The sequence below is a fragment of the Macaca mulatta genome, chromosome 13 (genome assembly GCF_049350105.2).
Source record: "Macaca mulatta isolate MMU2019108-1 chromosome 13, T2T-MMU8v2.0, whole genome shotgun sequence".
Classification (NCBI taxonomy): domain Eukaryota; kingdom Metazoa; phylum Chordata; class Mammalia; order Primates; family Cercopithecidae; genus Macaca; species Macaca mulatta.
The window spans coordinates 112,270,798-112,288,372 of record NC_133418.1 but is presented as its reverse complement, the minus strand read 5'-3'; the positions used below and the strand labels follow the sequence as shown (position 1 = coordinate 112,288,372).

The 17,575-nt window shown below is 39.1% G+C and overlaps 1 pseudogene; it reads right to left on the bottom strand.

Annotated features, from left to right (window-relative positions):
* Positions 1 to 5,010: 5,010 nt before the first annotated feature.
* On the bottom strand, positions 5,011 to 6,313 carry LOC144333655 (histone-lysine N-methyltransferase SETMAR pseudogene; annotated as a pseudogene).
* Positions 6,314 to 17,575: the final 11,262 nt, after the last annotated feature.

Here is a 17,575-nt window from a genome sequence, read left to right as displayed (position 1 = left end):
TGTGCTGACATGATGTGACAACCAGTGGCAAAGCCTCTGTCTTAGCAACAACACACCTAAGTTTGATTTCTGTCTCCATCAATGACTGCGATGACTTTGGCAAGTTACTTTACTTTTCTGCTATTCAGTTTTTTTCGTCTATCAAATGGCAGCAATAAAACCTGAGGGAAAAACGTGAAATACTGACTGGGGGCTATAGCAATGGATGAGAATTGCTGAGAACAGCACCTATTTACAGCAGAACAAACAACAAATGTCCATTTCTTCCATTTATACAGACACAATATAGATGTGAAGAAATGCACACTTGTGAGTGTGTGTGTGTATAGATTTCTCTAAAAGAAAAATAAACAAAAACTTTTCTAACTGAAAGACCAAATCACAGCTGAATGGCAGTGTCCAAAAATCTCTGATTCATCAGTTAGCTTTGAGTATTATTTTCTCAAGGAACAAAGCCCATTGTGGAATATGATTCATACTCAAGCGAAAAGCACTGAAAAAGAGAAAATGAGAAGATGGAGAAGCTCATGGTTTTATCTAAGGCACCAGGTTTACTTTATGTTCAAAACAAAAAAAAAAAGTGAAAAGCCCATAAAATATGCAACCAATATCTCTTGAAAGCACGTGAGGTTTTGAAAGAAGACATGTTAATTCATTCTCTAGCTTCATAGAATCCTCTATCTAAGGTAATAAAACTCAGCACATTTTTAGAAGAGAAGGGGGGAAAAAAACCCTCTCAGTATTGTAGGTGTATGTATAATTCCTTAAAACCTGCCAGTACCTTGTCACTGCGGAAATGGAAAAAAAAAAAAAAATGCCACCACTAGCAATAAGAAGTGTGCTAATGTAAAAGTGTGTTGCTTGGCAACAGATTAACTTATTTAAACTTTCATCACTGCTTTGAAGAAGATGCTCTAAAGAGAAAGACAAAGACCACAGTAAAATGCTTGGGATCCGTGATTTCAGGAGGCCTCCAAAGGACAAGACACTCCTGCCTGGAGCTAAAACCAGGCGTTTGCAAACTATGTTTCCAGAGAGCCTCGGTCAGCAGGATTCCCACTAGATTCAGCCAATAGGAGGCACTGGCTGAAGATTACAAGGCTGGGGAAAGAAGTTGGAGGTTTGTGCCTCTGATTGTGTAGAAGTTACTGGGTACAGCTGACAGTGAACATAGGGAATGGCAGGCTCCAGTAACCCCAGGGGAAGTAGCACCTGCTTAGCAGTTCCAGCTCTGGCCCAAGCAATGCCCCTTTAGTAGAGTCAGGATCCAGGATTGGGTGTGGTAGCGTCTCCAACAGCCCAGGGCAGGAGTAGACTGTAGCTGCCAGCGCCAGGGTGTTCGCCTAAGCTGGTGGGTGGATCCGACCTTTCTTCCTTTCTCTTCCTCCACTTCTTTATTTTCTCTTCTATATATTTTTTTTCTGGCTTTATACCACCTTGTCTGTATTAAATTCCCTCCATGAAACACCTAAAGTGGTTTCTGACTGGACACAGACTGATAGAAGTTTAGAGTTTTCCTCAATAGACTCAGATTATGGAGCAATGTGATATGGGCGGCAACGGAAATCAGTATTATGTACCGAGCTAGGAAAGTAATTGTGATGAGCTTTTAAAACCTCTCTATAGATACAGAAAGATATAGTTATTGAGATGATATAGATATATAGATGATCTAGATACATAAATGTAGATATAGATAGGTTATGTAAATGATATAAATACAGGTACAGATACAGACATACACATCCTTTTGATCCTGTTTCTCTGGAAAACACTGCCTAACACAGGCATGGAGGGGGTGATGACCAGAAAGTGAGGCCGTGAGTTGGTGGCCAAGGTCAGATAATGAAGATCTCCTGGTATCAGCTGAAGGCCTTGGGACTTTATCCTGAGGTTCATCAGAACCATTGATAGTCTTCAGGAAGAGGAGCAAAATGGTCATATTTATTTTCTGGAAAGCCACCTGCTTGTAGGCATGTAAGGGATGAATCTCCAGAGAAACTAGATTTAGGAGAGCATGACTTTCAAGAAAACAATTCCTCAGAGCATTCAACTGAACCTCTGCCCGTCAGTGAGGCATGTCTCCAACTTTCCAGCCATTCAGCCCTTCTAATACTTACAGTCCAATTCATTCTTCCCTGCTGACAACTTATTTTACAATGTGCTTGGGCCGCCCCTAAGGCAGAGTTTCTTTCTCCCTTTGCTTTTTATCGAATTACAATGACGAAGAACTATAGGAGAGGGTTTAGCTATATTCTAGTGGACTGATTCAGGCTCAAAGTTGTTATTATTGACACAGATCATTTCAATGACCACAGCTCACAAGTCAACAGTTTGGGTGCCAAAAAATACATGGAAACAGAGGTGACTTCTATATCCAGGCCCTGACAGACTTCATGGTCACAAGAGAGCTATTTTCATTAAAAACAAACAAACAAAAAAAAAAAAAACTGTGCCCCAGGTTGTGGACTGGGGATTAGCATGTGCTCTTTGTTATCCCACTCGGTGCTTTTCAGAGCGATGTAAACTAGTCGTCCACCCTGCAAAGGCTCCAGACATGGAGCCAGGGGTGTGTTTTCCCTGAGTTTAAGGAAACTTCAGCTCCAGAACCCGCCATGTGCATGGGCTCCTTCCAAGGCTCTCAGAAAGTCCCTGACCATGTGTCTTGATGATCATATGGTTTTGTCAAATTTGCAAAAGTAAGATATTTTAATTGTAGTCAATTAAGACTGTTGTCTTTTTCCATTTCACTTCATCTCTGTCCAACTTCTCCTCGTGTTGAGTTGTGGTGCAGAGGTGGGCGGCATTTTGAGGATCTAACTGAGAAGAACCTCAGTTAGGGTTAGTTTGGGTTTATTGAAATGAATTCCTATGTCTCCTAGTCACTTCCAGAACAATTAAGCTATTGCTAACCATCCTGGTGTAGAAATGTCTTCTAGAATATTCCTACCACCCACTGTGTTGACTCACCCAGTGCCATGACAAAAAAGAGCAGGGCTGGAGGTTGATACACAATATAAGCTTGCCCCAAGGCTGCAGAAATGTCTGGGGAGCAGAGGAGAAACAGGTTTTGAAATGTGAAGGCTCAGAAGCTAATCTGTGGAAAATGCTTTCAATCATCAAACACATAAAACTGCAAGCAGATAATTTGAAACAAAAGTTCTATCTGTCTCAGAATATGCTTAATCATACATCATATACAATTTAAACACCCCACATTGTTTTCTTTTAAGAAGGGAATTAGATAAAATAGAATTATGAAAGTGACTATTTAAATTTCCTACTGATTTGACTGGAAATACTGACATCGTCAAAATAGCAAACTCATAATGTGCCATTGCAACAAAGGCTTCTTAAAAAGCTGGTTAATGAAGTTTGTCTAATCAAAGATTTTAAGAATGGTTGCTGCACAAGAAAATGTGAAGTGACTTGAAATCTTATATCTTTGAAATAAATGTGATGTGTTTTTTTCCAAATTTCACAACAGTAAACGTTTTCATGGCCTTACTGATAGGGAGTTTGAAAGTAACAGAAGTTTTTCTGAATTGTTAATAAGTTAAAGAAATCAACCGACTATGCAAAAGGAAAGACCCTGAGTTCTCTTTCCCTTTTCTTAATAAAAAATATTATAAAATTATTGTCATTTGAAGAAATTATCAAAGATTATAACACTTGCCATGGCATTTTTCTAATAAGGTCTAAGTGATTCCTAGCCCCTCTTCATCTATGAGTTCCACAAAAATGTAATCTCCAATCTAAAGGCCTAGAAGATATTGGTGCTCAGGGAATATTGCCTGAATAAAGAAAGAAATGCTTTACGAGCACTGCATTTAAAAAAAATTCCATATATCTATATATACTTTGGGAATATATATACAATTAAGAAAATATTATTTATTCATATTAGTAATAGTCAACATTTATTGAACAAATACTGTAACAGGTATCGGCTTAAGCACCTATGTATACTGTTTTTCAAAATATATACACCCATTAAGGTAGTTATAGAAATCCACTTAACTCACTCAGAGAGGAGAGTGGAGGAGATTCCAGTGGAAATGTTTTTGTCATAGGTAATTCAGGCAACTGTTGGACATTTTCCTAAGGTTAGCAAAATAAATGACCACAATGTATTGAATTGTGTTTATTTTTCTACAATCCACGTTTGAGGAAGGGAAAATGGTGGAAGGAGCACAGCTTTGGAGCCATAAAGATGTGAGTCTCACTTCGTGCTCCATTATTTACCAGGTGAGGGATCTGAAAAAGTTGCATAGCCTGCCTCACTGTGCCTTGATTAGACAGTAAAAATATCAGTGAGAGACTCTCAAGGAGAAAGGAAGTTCACTTTTCAAAAAATGTTGGTGCCATTTCATCAACATACAAACATATATAGAAAGAATGGGAAGAAGTTGTTTTACCCAGAACTTCCTTCGCAATGCCAGGTGTTGATGGCCAAAACCACTATGCCATTCACTGGTCATCTATCCAAGTCTTTTTCAGAAGAAAGGCAAGCTCAGAGAGCTCAGGAACTGCTCCTTACACACCTGCAGGGAAGGTCCTAAAGGTGCTGGTAAATCCGACATAATCACATCCCACATGGTGCCACCTCCCCAGCTCTTCCCTCACACCTAGAACCCTGGGCTGCAACCACAGGAGTTCACTCACTCTTGCTCCAATGTGCCTTTTCTATGTCTCCCTGCAGCTTCACGTGTTACTTCCCTTGCTGGGACCCTTTTCCTCTCTTCTTCACCCATAATCACCTATCCTTCAAGGCCCAGCTTAACTACCCCTCCCACTGTGAAATCTGCTCAAATGCCACCAGTCAAAAGAAGTCACTTGCCCTGTATAGCCCTCCTTGGCTTATTCTTTGGACATTTTTCTACAGGTGTCTCCATCATTGAACTATGAACTCTAGGAAGCTTTTTCTTTTGGAGGGGGAGGTTAAGGGTCATGATATCTTTGAAGAAAAATGCAAAACTATGTCAAGTCTGCTCATAAAAATTGAAAACAAATGTCTTTTGGAAAAACAGGTGGAAGAAATAGTGACTTCTGAAGTCAGAAAGAGGAGTACTAAGACCTTTGGTGACTGAATAAAAGCGGAACTAACAAAAAGGAAGAGACAAGAAAGATTGATTTGTCTTTGGTTCTAAAACCACAGTTACTAGGTTGGTGCAAAAATAATTGCTGTTTCAGATCATGATTTTTAAATCATTATAACTAGGCTCAAACACATCTTTATTAATCAAAATGGGAACCATTACAATCAACAACTTTTTACCAATAAGAAATTTGTTTATTCCTGTAGTGTAAAAATCCATGCTTTGGGATTCAGTGAACTCTTGGAAAGCATTTTCTGCATCCTGCTGGTTGTGGAAACATTTTCCTGGCAAAAAGTCGTCAAGATGCTTGAAGAAGTGATAGTTGATTGATGAGAGGTCAGTTGAATATAGTGGATGAAGTAGAGCCTCATAGCCCAATTCGTTCAACTTTTGAAGAGTTGGTTGTGCGATGTGTGGTCCGGCGTTTTCATGGAGAAGAATTGAGCCCTTTCTGTTGACCAATGCTGGCTGCAGGCGTTGTGGTTTTCCGTGCATCTCATTGATTTGCTGAGCATACTTCTCAGATGCAATGGTTTCACCGGGATTCAGAAAGCTGTAGTGGGTCAGACCGGCAGCAGACCACCAAATAGTGACCATGACTTTTTCTGGTACAAGTTTGGCTTTGGGAAGTGCTTTGGAGCTTCTCTGTCTAACCACTGAGCTGGTCATTGCTAGTTGTCGTATAAAATCCACTTTTTGTCGCATGTCACAATCTGATTGAGAAACGGTTTGTTGTTGTACAGAATAAGAAAAGACAACAGTTCAAAATGACGATTTTTAAAATTTTCACTCAGCTCGTGAGGCACCCACATGTCAAGCTTTTTCACCTTTCCAATTTGCTTCTAATGCTGACAATTGCAGAATGGTTGAGGTTGAGTTCTTCAACAACTTCTCATGTAGTTGTAAGAGGATCAGCTTTGATGATTGCTCTCAATTGGCTGTTGTCAGTTTGTGATGACCGGCCACTACACTCCTCATCTTCAAGGCTCTCATTTCCTTTGCAAGACTTCTTGAACCACCACTGCACTGTATGTTCATTAGCAGATCCTGGGTCAAATGTCTTTACAACCCATTTTGAACCCAAATAAGAAAATCTCTTGAATTTGCTTTTTGTCTAACATAATTTCATAATCTAAAATGAATATAAAATAAATAGCAAGTTGCACATTCCTGGTGTCTCTTCCTCTTTTAATAAGGATACAGTTTTCATCAGATTAGCATCCCACTCTTTTGACAGCATTTAAACTTAATTAAATTGGTAGAGGATGAGAAATTATGCTATTCAGGCGATGGGTACCCTAAAAGTCCTGACTTGACCACTATGTAATCTATATAGGCAAAGAAATTACACTTATATCCGGTAAACTTACATGAATAAAAAATTAAATAAGCTTAATTATCTCCTTAAAGACCTTACCTTTAAATATAGTCACATTGGGTTAGGACTACTGCCACACGTGAATTTTAGGGGGACAGAACTCAGTCCATAACAACAGAGGACCACTGAAATTGGAAGAGGCGTGCCACTCATTCCGGCTGCTGCACTGTGGCAGCTCCCAAGCAGTGGCACTGACAAGCTATGTCACCAGGCAGAGGCTGACACAAAAGAGCAACCCAGGGGACTAAAGGCCACATCTATAGCAGCTTAGAAGCTGCCTCAGCCTCATGCTGTGGCTCCTGCGCAGGTTAAACAGTCTTGGGCAAGGCTAAGAAGCCAGGGACACAGTGGGGGTTGCTGAGTAAGAGTCAGGAGTTTGTTTTCCTAAGACCAGGGCAACTCAGAGACATCATTATCACATTCGTGTCTCTGGTTCCTAGGAGACATGGGGGCACAGGGTAAGTGTTCAGTTATTCGCCAATGAATTTCAAATGGTTAAATATTTGAGAATACAGGGAGCTCCCCATCACTGACCGCATGTGTCCAAGGGGCTATGCAAAGTGGTTGTGCATTGAATGAGACCTTGAAAATTTTGTCCTGGTCTAAGAGTCTGACTCTTTGTTTACATAATAAAGTGGCTCATAAAAATTCCCCATCTCTTTCTACATCTGATAGGTTTTCTTAGTTTACACTGTAATCTTGTGAGCAATGTTTGTATTTTGCATATGTGTTTGCCCCATTTTGGGGTGGCATTTTAAGAGGAGGATGACTTATAATGTTCCTTCATTAGAAACATTGTAAAGCAAGATAGGCTTTTATGGCTCTATGTCCTTTTGATGCACGTATGTAGGCAGCGCTAGTAGTATCTCATTAGAAGCCCTCTCTTCTTTCAACTGGGTCCACAGGTTGAACTCTTACCTAGGAGTGAAGCCCCAGGACTGCTCATTGCCCTGTCTGGAAGTGGTGTCAGGGGAACTATGGCCCACCGGCCCCAGGTCTTTCTAAGGAGCACACTGAATTTCATTGTTCACCTCAAGAGTTAAACTAGACAAAGTGGGCCCGAACATAATAAGACAGCCCATTAGGAACATTTTCTGTGCTTACATCTTACTGACTTTTATCATAAATTAGAGATTTTGAAGAGAATGAGTCATAGAAAAAGAAAAAATAATAACCTGGTTCGGCAATCAGCATATTATATCTCCCCAATGACTCATAACATCAGACTCAAGTCAGGACAAACAGAGTTCCTGTCAGAAAGAAGTGCAGTTAAAAATAAAAGCAAAAATAGGAAGGGGTGGGCGGGCGGTGGGGGGGGAACAAAACCTTTTAAACTGTGCCTAGAACTCTCCCCAGCTTGGATTCCCTAATGAGGGATTTGAGGTGCAAAGAGTCTGAAAAGCCTGAGTCAGACAGCAGGAGGAAGCAGCTCCCAGGGCGTGAAGACAAATGGATTTCTTCATAAAATCCTCCAGGAAAAGAAAAGCAGCAGAAATCATGAAGTATGGATTATTCGTTAAATACGAAAGGGGCCTGCAAGAGGGCTTCTCCTAATGAAATCGTGGCACAATTTAATGAAGAAATACAGGTTTCAGAGTTAAACCAACTTGCATCTTAATTGTGGTTCCACCAAAACTGGCTGTGCAAGCTTGGAAGGATCCTTGGTTTTCACATCTGTTGGATGAGGATAACAAGCCACAGCACAGAGCTGTTGTGAAGATTAACTGATGCTAAGTATGTAAAGCACTTAGCATGGTGTATACATTTACAGGAAAAAAGACTGACACTAAATAATAATTTGTCTTAAAACTATAGATGAAAATACATCCGGACAGTGGTTGCTGAAGCTTTAATTGATAGACTCAGGTAAGTGTCTATCAAGCATGTCACAGAATCACAGCTTCATAAGAGTGGATTTAGGCCCAGCTGACTAAGGCCATGGTACCCTTGAACGTTTTATTACAGCAGAAGAGGTTAAGCACCCTTGGCTGGTCCAACAGTTCCCCTGTTCTACACGAGTTCCTCTTCTTCAGTTTCTCCCCAACCAGCCTAGCCAGTGCTTTTATTGTACATTTGAAAGCCCAAAATTAAGTTTGCAGTTAGACAACTTTGGATTAAACCTTGATTCTTCCAGTTACTACCTATGTGACATCGGCGAGATGCTTCACCTTTCTGAGCCTTAGTATCTCACCTGTGAAATGAAGTAGGTACCTACTACCTTAAACAGATGCTATGGAATTTTGAATGAAGAACTTGAAATGTCTAGCATAGTTTGTGAGCACAAAAGTAATTGACAGACTATTTTCATTCCTCTCTCCTAACTAATATATGCATTTTGTTAGTTACAAACAAGACCATCAATAGCAGAAACGATCTACCCACCATTTACAGGAGAATATTAGGAAAAAAGTTAGTTCAACTTATAAGTGCTTATAGAAAAGAAAGAGCTAAGTGAACGTCCCAATCCTCAGGCCAATGTCTCTTAGTCTTTGTAATCTTTGTTCTCTCATTTCCAGAGAGGAAAAAACACGTCCCTGATAAGTGGGGTTGCATGTGGTCCTGTCAGTCACCTGTCCCAGTACACTGTTGTGAAAGGTTGTAGGGTTTGGAGACAGACTTACGTGGTTTTGTATCCTAGTTTCCTGCCTTAAAGCTGTATGAAGTTAATTAAATCATGGAAGCCTCCATTTCCTCACCTACAATGCAGAGAGCTACCTCACAGGCTTGCTATGAAGATTAAACCGCACGATGGAAGAGCCTGAACTATGAGTCAACAAGGGGTAGCTGCTGTGTGGCTGTCCCAGGTCATCCACCATTCTGCATGTGTTTCTTGCTTCAGGACCCAGGACTTTGCTGTTTGCACTTCCTTTGAGAGCAGACACCTCTCATGATCTCCTTCGAGTTTTTAATCTTTGTAAATAGCTGCAGTGTGGAATCAGTCTGCAGCTAACGCTCCTCCAGTTTGCTCATGAAGTCACATGCAAGGATCATTGGCAATGATGAAGAACTGCAGAACTAACACACCAGAGGGAGTGGCAAAGCTTTCTAAACTACAAGGTCTTTACAGCTGTGATCCTTGTTCTGGAGTTTCTAACTCCCCCCTGAGAGAGTCTCAAGCTCATCCTTATTTTTCAGGATGTAGCTCACTGTATCCTCTTTATCCTCACTCTGCATCTGCTTACATTGTTACTGGAAAGAGGTCTGGATCCAGTCCCCAAGAGAGGGTTCTTTGATCTCATGCAAGAAAGAATTCAGGGCAAGTCCACAGAGTGAAGTGAAAGCAAGTTTAAGAAAGTAAAGGAATAAAAGAATGGGCTACTCTGTAGACACAGCAGCCCTGAGAGCTGTTGGTTGCCTATTTTTATGGTTATTTCTTGATGATATGCTAAACAAAGGGTGGATTATTCATGCCTCCTCTTTTTGGACCAGATAGGGTACCTTCATGACATTGCCATGGCATTTGTAAACTGTCATGGCGCTGGTGAGAGTGTAGCAGTGAGGACGACACTCTCATGGCCATTTTGGTTTTGTTGGGTTTTAGCCAGTTCCTTTACTGCAACCTGTTTTATCAGCAAGGCCTTTGTGACCTGTGTCTTGTGCCAGTCTCCTATCTCACCCTGTGACTTATAATGCCTAACAGGGAATGCAGCCAGTAGGTTTTAGCCTTATTTTACCCACCCCCTACTCAAGATGGAGTCACTCTTGTTCTAACCCCTGACAACATCACAGTGTTTCACACCTAGAAACGTTGAATGCTTGAAAGAATAGCACTCAGTGTGGTAGATTGTAGTCTCCATAATAATAATTCTGGTACCACATGGTCTTCCAGAATTTTGTGATCAAGAAGCAGAGCAGATTTACCCACACCATGAGTCTTGACAGGTCTTAATGGCTGGTCCAAGAAAGAGACGTGGCAGAAGGGACACAGGTGGCTTCTAAAGCTGGATTAGAAAAGGTACTACAGTTTTAGCCTCCTCTCTCTCCCTCTCTTTTTCTCTCTCTTTCTCTGTGTTTGTCTCTCTTGTAGGAGCCCTCATATACCACATAAGAATTCCAGCAACCCTGCAGCTATCCTGAAGCTGCCATGCTGGAAAGGCCAACTGGGAGACCACATAGAGACTGAGAGAGACTTCCAAGGACTCCAGCTAATCCAGGACCCCAGCAGTTTGAATCTCCCAGCAATGCCACCATACAGGAGAGGGAGCAAATACTCAGAAGATTCAAGCACCAGCTGCATGGGTTGATACCTACATGAAAGGCATTGCATAAGAGTCCAGCCAACTCCCAGAAATGTGAGAAATAGTAATGAAATGAATACTGTTGTTTAAGACCCCTACGGAATAGGGCAACTTGTTATTCAGCAATAGGTCACTGGAAAACCTTCTGATACCTGTAAGTGAAGTGTTGCTCTAACAGAATCTAAGACATGAGGCAGTGGCTTTGGGACTAAGTAACTAAGGGACTTTGGGATTAAGCGATGATGCAAACATTGAAAAAACTTTAGAAAAACAGTGGGAGCTTAATGAACCCCAAAGAGATCATCAGGAAAGACTTAAAAGGAAGTGAGAGTAAGGCAATTAGGAGTTGAAAGAAAGGAGACTTTCTTACAGAGTGATAGACAGTTTAACATCACTACATCCAGCTGTAAGGTGGAAAATAGGCAGTCTGCCTCATGCCTTGGATGATCCAGTCAAGATTTCTAGGTGGAATGTTGGTAGTGCTGTGTAGCTTCGTCTTATTAAACATAGTAAAATGCGAAAGGAGATAGAAAATCTAAATAAAGAACTGTTAAATATAAGAGAGCTAGGACCTGCCAGGTTTTGAAATAAAAGTTTTTCTCATGCCCAGCCACACCAGTGGCCAAACAATGCTGAAATTCAGAAATGACTTCTGGAAAGAAGACAAATTTATAATTTTAGAAAAATATGATGTAAGGGAGAAGCTAAGGGTATCAAAATAAAACACTTTGTTAAGTCCACAGATCAATTTAAGGTGTTGCCTAATAGACCTTTTCAACAGACAGAAATCCTTCTAAAGATCTTGAGGGCATGACTTGAAGATTCTATTCTTTAAACAACAGTTTTTCTGAGAACATTAAGATCATTGTCCCACAGTGTTCCCCAAGGGAGTTCATAGCACAGAAAGAATTACCTTAAAGAAATTGTGGAGTGGCTTAGATCTAATGGAGTGAATTATAAATTGATTCATTGAAAACCCAGAATGTTTTTAAAGGAATTATATTAGCTTACACTGAAAGGGCTATCAAAACTAAGAAAATACAAAGAGATATCAGAATCCTTAGATTCTACAGGCGGGAAGCAGGCTGAAAAACTACAAAGTGGAGTACATGTGCTACATTTTTTCAGAGCTATATACTGTGGGAATGATTTCCAGACATTAGAACTGAGCTCTGATCAACAACTGACAACTTCCTTTCAGATACCTATTGGCCATGAGTATGCCTCTTTGGAGAAATGTCTGTTTGGGTCCTCTGTTCATTTTTAAAAATTTTCATTGAATTATTTGGGGTTGTTTGGTTGGTTTTGCTACTGAGTTATAGGAATTTCATATATATTTTGAAAATTAAGCTCCTTCTCAGATATATGATTTGAAAACATTTTCTCCCTTTCTGTATGTTGCCTTTTTATTCTGGTAACTCTTTTCTTTGCTATACAGAACATTTTGAATTTGATGTTGCACTTGTCTAGTTTTGTTTGTGTTGCCTATGCTTTTTGTGTCACATCCAAGAAATCATTGCCAAGATTAATGTTAAGATGCTTTTCTCCTTTTTTTTTTTTTTTTTTTTTTTGTTTTTGAGACTGAATCTCACTCTGTCACCCAGGCTGGAATGTAGTGGTGCAACCTCAGCTCCCTGCAAACTCTGCCTCCCGGGTTCAGGTGATTCTTGTGCCTCAGCCTCCCATGTAACTGGGATTACAGGCTCCCACCAATACACCCGGCTATTTTTTCTATTTTTAATAGAGACAGGGTTTCACCATGTTGACAGGCTGGTCTCGAACTGCTGATCTCAAGTGACCCACCCATCTCGGCCTCCCAAAGTGTTGGGATTACAGGCTTGAGCCACAGCCCCTGGCCTCCTGTGGGTTTTTCTTGTTTGTTTGTTTGTTTGTTTTAGGTTTTACAGTTTCAGGTCTTGCATTTAAGTCTTTAAAACATTTTGAGTTGGTTTTTGTGTATAGTATAATGTGATGGTTCAATTTTATTTTTTTACATGAGGATATACAGTGTTCCCAGCACTATTTGTTAGAGACTATCCATTCTCCATTGTATATTCTTGGTACCTTCATCAAAAAGGTACCAAGGCCAAATCATATATGCATGGATTTATTTCTGGACTCCCTGTTCTGTTCCATGCATCTACATGTCTGTCTTTACGCTAGTATCAGACTAATTTCTGGAGCTTTTAATATATTTTGAAATCAGAAATTTCAGGGAGATGAAAGTCAAAACCACAATGACATATTACCTCACACCTGTTAGTATGGCTAATTTCAAAATAAGAAACAGAAGTTAACAAGTGTTTGTGCAGATGTGGAAATTTTGGAACCCTCGTATGCTGTTGATGGGAATGCAAAATGGTATAGCCACTAAGGAAAACAGTGATAAAGTTTCTCAAAAATTAAAAATAGAACTACCATATGATCTAATAATCTTCCATCTGGTTACATATTCCAAAGAATTGAAATCAGGATCTTGAAGAGATATCTGAACTCCCATATTCATTGCAGCATTATTCACAAGAACCAAGATATGAAAATAACCCATGTCCACTGACAGACGAATAGATGAGGGAAATGTGGCATACATACACAATGGAATATTATTCAGCCTTAAAAAAAAGTAGGAAATCCTAAATCCTGCTATTTCTGACAACATGAAACTGCAGGACATTATGGTAAGTGAAATAAAACAGTCACAGAAGGACAAATACTATAAGATTCCACTTTTATAAGATGTGTATAATAGTAAAACTTACAGAAATAAGAATACAGTAGTGGTTGCCAGGGATTAAGGGGATGGAGAAAACAGAAATTAGGTTTTCAATGGGTTTTAAATCTTAGCTAGATGAAGAAGTTCTAGAGATATGCTGTACAACACAGTTCCTATAGTTAACAACAAGGTATTATGCACTTTAAAATTTGTTGAGAGGCTAGAACTCGTGTTGAGTGTTTTTGTCACAGGCACACACAAAAGACCTCAAAACATAGGGACACAAGGAAACATTGGGAGATGTTGGATGTGTCTATTAACTTGATTGTAGAGATGGTATCCTAAGTGTTTACATACTTACAAACCCATCAAATTCTATATATTAAATATCTACAGTTCTTTGTATATCAATTATACATCAATAAAGCTGTTAAAAAAAAAAAAAAACTGACAACATGTGCCAGGCTTGATTTCAGGAATGCTACAGACCAGCAATGGACCAGCAACTTCTCTGTGCAACACAGCATTCCCCCTTTGAAAGGGAACATCTATAGTAGTTTTCCTATGCTTGTTGTGCTTCCCTATGTTAACTGCAGAGAGGGAAGGGGGAAGGTAACTTTTCTTTTGTGATCTGAAAATAGTAAGTCTTTACATCAAGAGGAGACACTCTCAAGGAACTGTAGTTGAGGAAGTGCACCCTAGGAGCTTCATCATACCTGGAACTAATTGAGATGATAAAATTCTGGCTCTAAGGCCTCAGCCTGATCCCATCATGAAATAAAGCTTTAGGAAGTCTTGAAGGTAAGGGTTAGTGTATTTTTAATGTGTATGGAAAGTAGATTATTGTAGGCAGAGGGAGGACTCTGACCAATTGTTTTTTTTTGTTTGTTTGTTTGTTTGTTTTTTCAGGAAATGGCCACACCATGCTCTTCTAGAACTTTCTCATCCCTCACTCAAGAGGTGGAGCTTATTTACCCTCGACCTTGAACTTGATCAGGACTTTTGTCACTGCCTTGCTCTTAACATCACCATGTTGGAGAAACAGCATGGCAAGGCCAGCTGGTGATAGAGAAAGATGCCTAAGGAGTTCCCGCTGTTGCTTTTCCTGAATATTTGAGTCTTCCCAGTCCAGCCAGACACATGACTGGGCAAAACCCTCAGGTAACTACAGCCTTATCCACTGTCTGACTATCACAAAATGAGAGACATGGGGTGAGGGCCACCTACCTATGCCCAGTCATCCTGCAAAGGTGCGAGAAAAATAAGAACGTGATTATTGTTATTTTAAAATCACTGAGTTCCGGGTTAATTTGTATGCAGCAATAGATGATTAGGAAACAAAGATAGACTATAAAAAAATAAAGAGGGAATGGTTAGGCTGAAAACATCATGATCAAATCAATGTTTAGTAAGTAAGCAAGAAAGATGGCTATCCAGGGAAGAGAGGTTGCACAACAAAATGAAAATGAAACAAGCAAAGAAAAAAAACATGGATTATAACTTGTAAGAGAGAAAACCATATTAAGGGGAGTTATTTGAATATTTTGAATGAAAATACAGAAATCAGAAATGAGTGAGCTGATTTTAGAGGCAGGAGGAAAACTGATGGGGAATTCTGGGAAAACAGAATGATACAAAGCAGAGTCCTCAATGTCTCTACCCAAAACCTAATGAAATAAACAGAAATGAGAAAATTTGTTTTAAAAATTAATTCTCCAAGAGCAATACAAAAATAAATGGAGCAAAAATTATTATTATTCATTTTGAAAAAGATAATCTAGAAACAGAGAGACAGATGAATCTAGAAAATGGTACACAAATTCTTATGTGAGAAGTGTGTGAGAACACATCTATAGGCAAAACTGCATAAAATTCTCTCCAGTTTGGAAGGCCATCCTGGGTAATTTTATAAAATGTCTCTTTCATAATAGAAGCCTCTTCCCAACATCATAGATGAAAAATTTTTCAACAAAGGGAAAATCTGTTAGTGCTCATCAGTCTTCCCCTACACCTCGAGGATGAGGGAATAGAGGCATAGATTGAGCACAACTAATTACTTCCAGGAATAAACAACATCAAGATAAGACAAAGTCTTGAGGCAATTTGGTTGTCCCTTGACAAAGGGAATAATGTGAAAGGAGGTTAAAAAAAAATGAGCTCGATATGGTCTTTCTTCCTATAGCATCTTGTTCAAATAATAAATTTCACTCATGTTCCCCATCTCTGGCTTGGTCAGAAGAGGGATAACAGTATAGAATAGCTCAGGAGGATGGCAATGTGAAACTGTAGTAGCTATCAACCGATGTCTACATAGCAGAACAATCCAATATAAACATAATTTCTCTACTCACCTAAGAAGGATACACCTTGGAGTACTCATAATAAACTCTGTAATAATAATACAATTACATGAAATTGAGCAGAAAACAACAAATCAAAACAGTCACAACTGCATCTGAAGCCCCTTAAGAAAACAGAAACCTGCGAACAGACATCAGCAGTAACCAGGTCACAAGCTGAACCTCTAGTGGAATAAACAAATAAGGCTCCACTAAGATAGGCAGGTAAGCAGAATAATTTGTTTATGCTATATATGCACAAAGAAAGTGTCCACATAGAGCTGCTAATATCAAAGATGAGTAAAATGAGAAAAAAAGAGTCATGGCACTGTTAACAACTATGAAGGAAAAGGAAAAATAAGGAGAAGGAGGAGGAAAAGAAAGAAAGCTAGCATATAAAATAGAAAAGAGGAATTTATTTTAGAAGAAGGTATACACCAAGTAATAGAATAAATATTCTCATAAAACACTTTCTGAGAAGAACTTATAAAAACACTGAAACTATTAAAATAATGAACAGTTTGATATACATAAAAATACAAATATAAAATATAATACCACCGAATTAATTTGCAAAAGTAGTGAAAGTATTTGAAGATCAAGCAATAGCACTGCAGATTAATAAACATGCTTTAGATGGTGAAGAAAAGAGAAGATGCCAGTTGAAAATCAATGCTGCGTTATGGAAGAGAGAATTGAAATAATCATAAAGACTGTCATTAGAAAGCATGGCAGGATGACAACAATTTCAATGAAAATGGCACATACGGAAGTTATGCATCAAAGGAGCAGCACGTGAATATCTGTGTCCTTGAGATGGAGAAGAGAAAATAATGGAACAGATAAAGAACACTCAGAGATACAGAAAAATATTTCCTGAAATGAAACATTTGCCAAACCTTCAAACATGAGAAGCTTTTACATCCACGCATGTAAAGGGAGTAAAAGAGATCCCTGGATCTGACATGAATCTTAGCTCCATTCTTTAGTAGCTGTGACTCTGGGCGGGTTTCTCAGGCTGATTTTTTAATCTGCAAAGTGTGACTATTAAAAATCCCAGCTTCATGGTTTGTCGTGAATGGGAATGAAATGAGGTAATATATGTCATGTACTTAGGTGAGTTACTGGTATAGAGGATATTCTTTTCAAGTATCAGCTATTGTTTGTATCTTGGCAAAGTTCCTGAACATTATTGGGGGGAAGAAAGAATCCTGTAAGAGGGGGGAAAAAAAAAGTTGCATTGCATTCAAAGTTCTACACAGCATCACTTAATACCAAAAGACAAAGTAGGAATTTCAGCGGAGGCTTGTGGGGTGGAAATGTATATGATCTGTGAATGTTATAGACAGCCTGATAGTCATTCAGGTAGAAAGGAAATCAACAGGCATCCTAGAAATTGCTAGGATACAGAAACTGAAACCTTTTTGAAAAAGCTTACGGATGAAAACAAGAAATTTCCATAGTAAAAAAACTGAACTAATGGAATGGAAAGACCTTCTATGAAAGGACTGGCAGTAAGTACTAAATCCATTTAAATATAAAACCAAAGTGAAATAATTGAGGCGATTACGGTTACCTAAAATATATATTTTAAAACAGAAACAAAAGATTTTTTTCATTATGAATAAAAACAACTATATCACTCTGATGGACCCTGGAAAAATGTTTTAAAACAAATATCAGGAAGTAGGGAGGGAAAAGAGAATATGTAAGTTTCCTATTTCCCTATGTTCACAGTGGAAGATCAAAAAATGGCAGGTTTATTGGAAAAGTTCATTTTTGTATAAAGGTAAATCCTAAAAAACCAA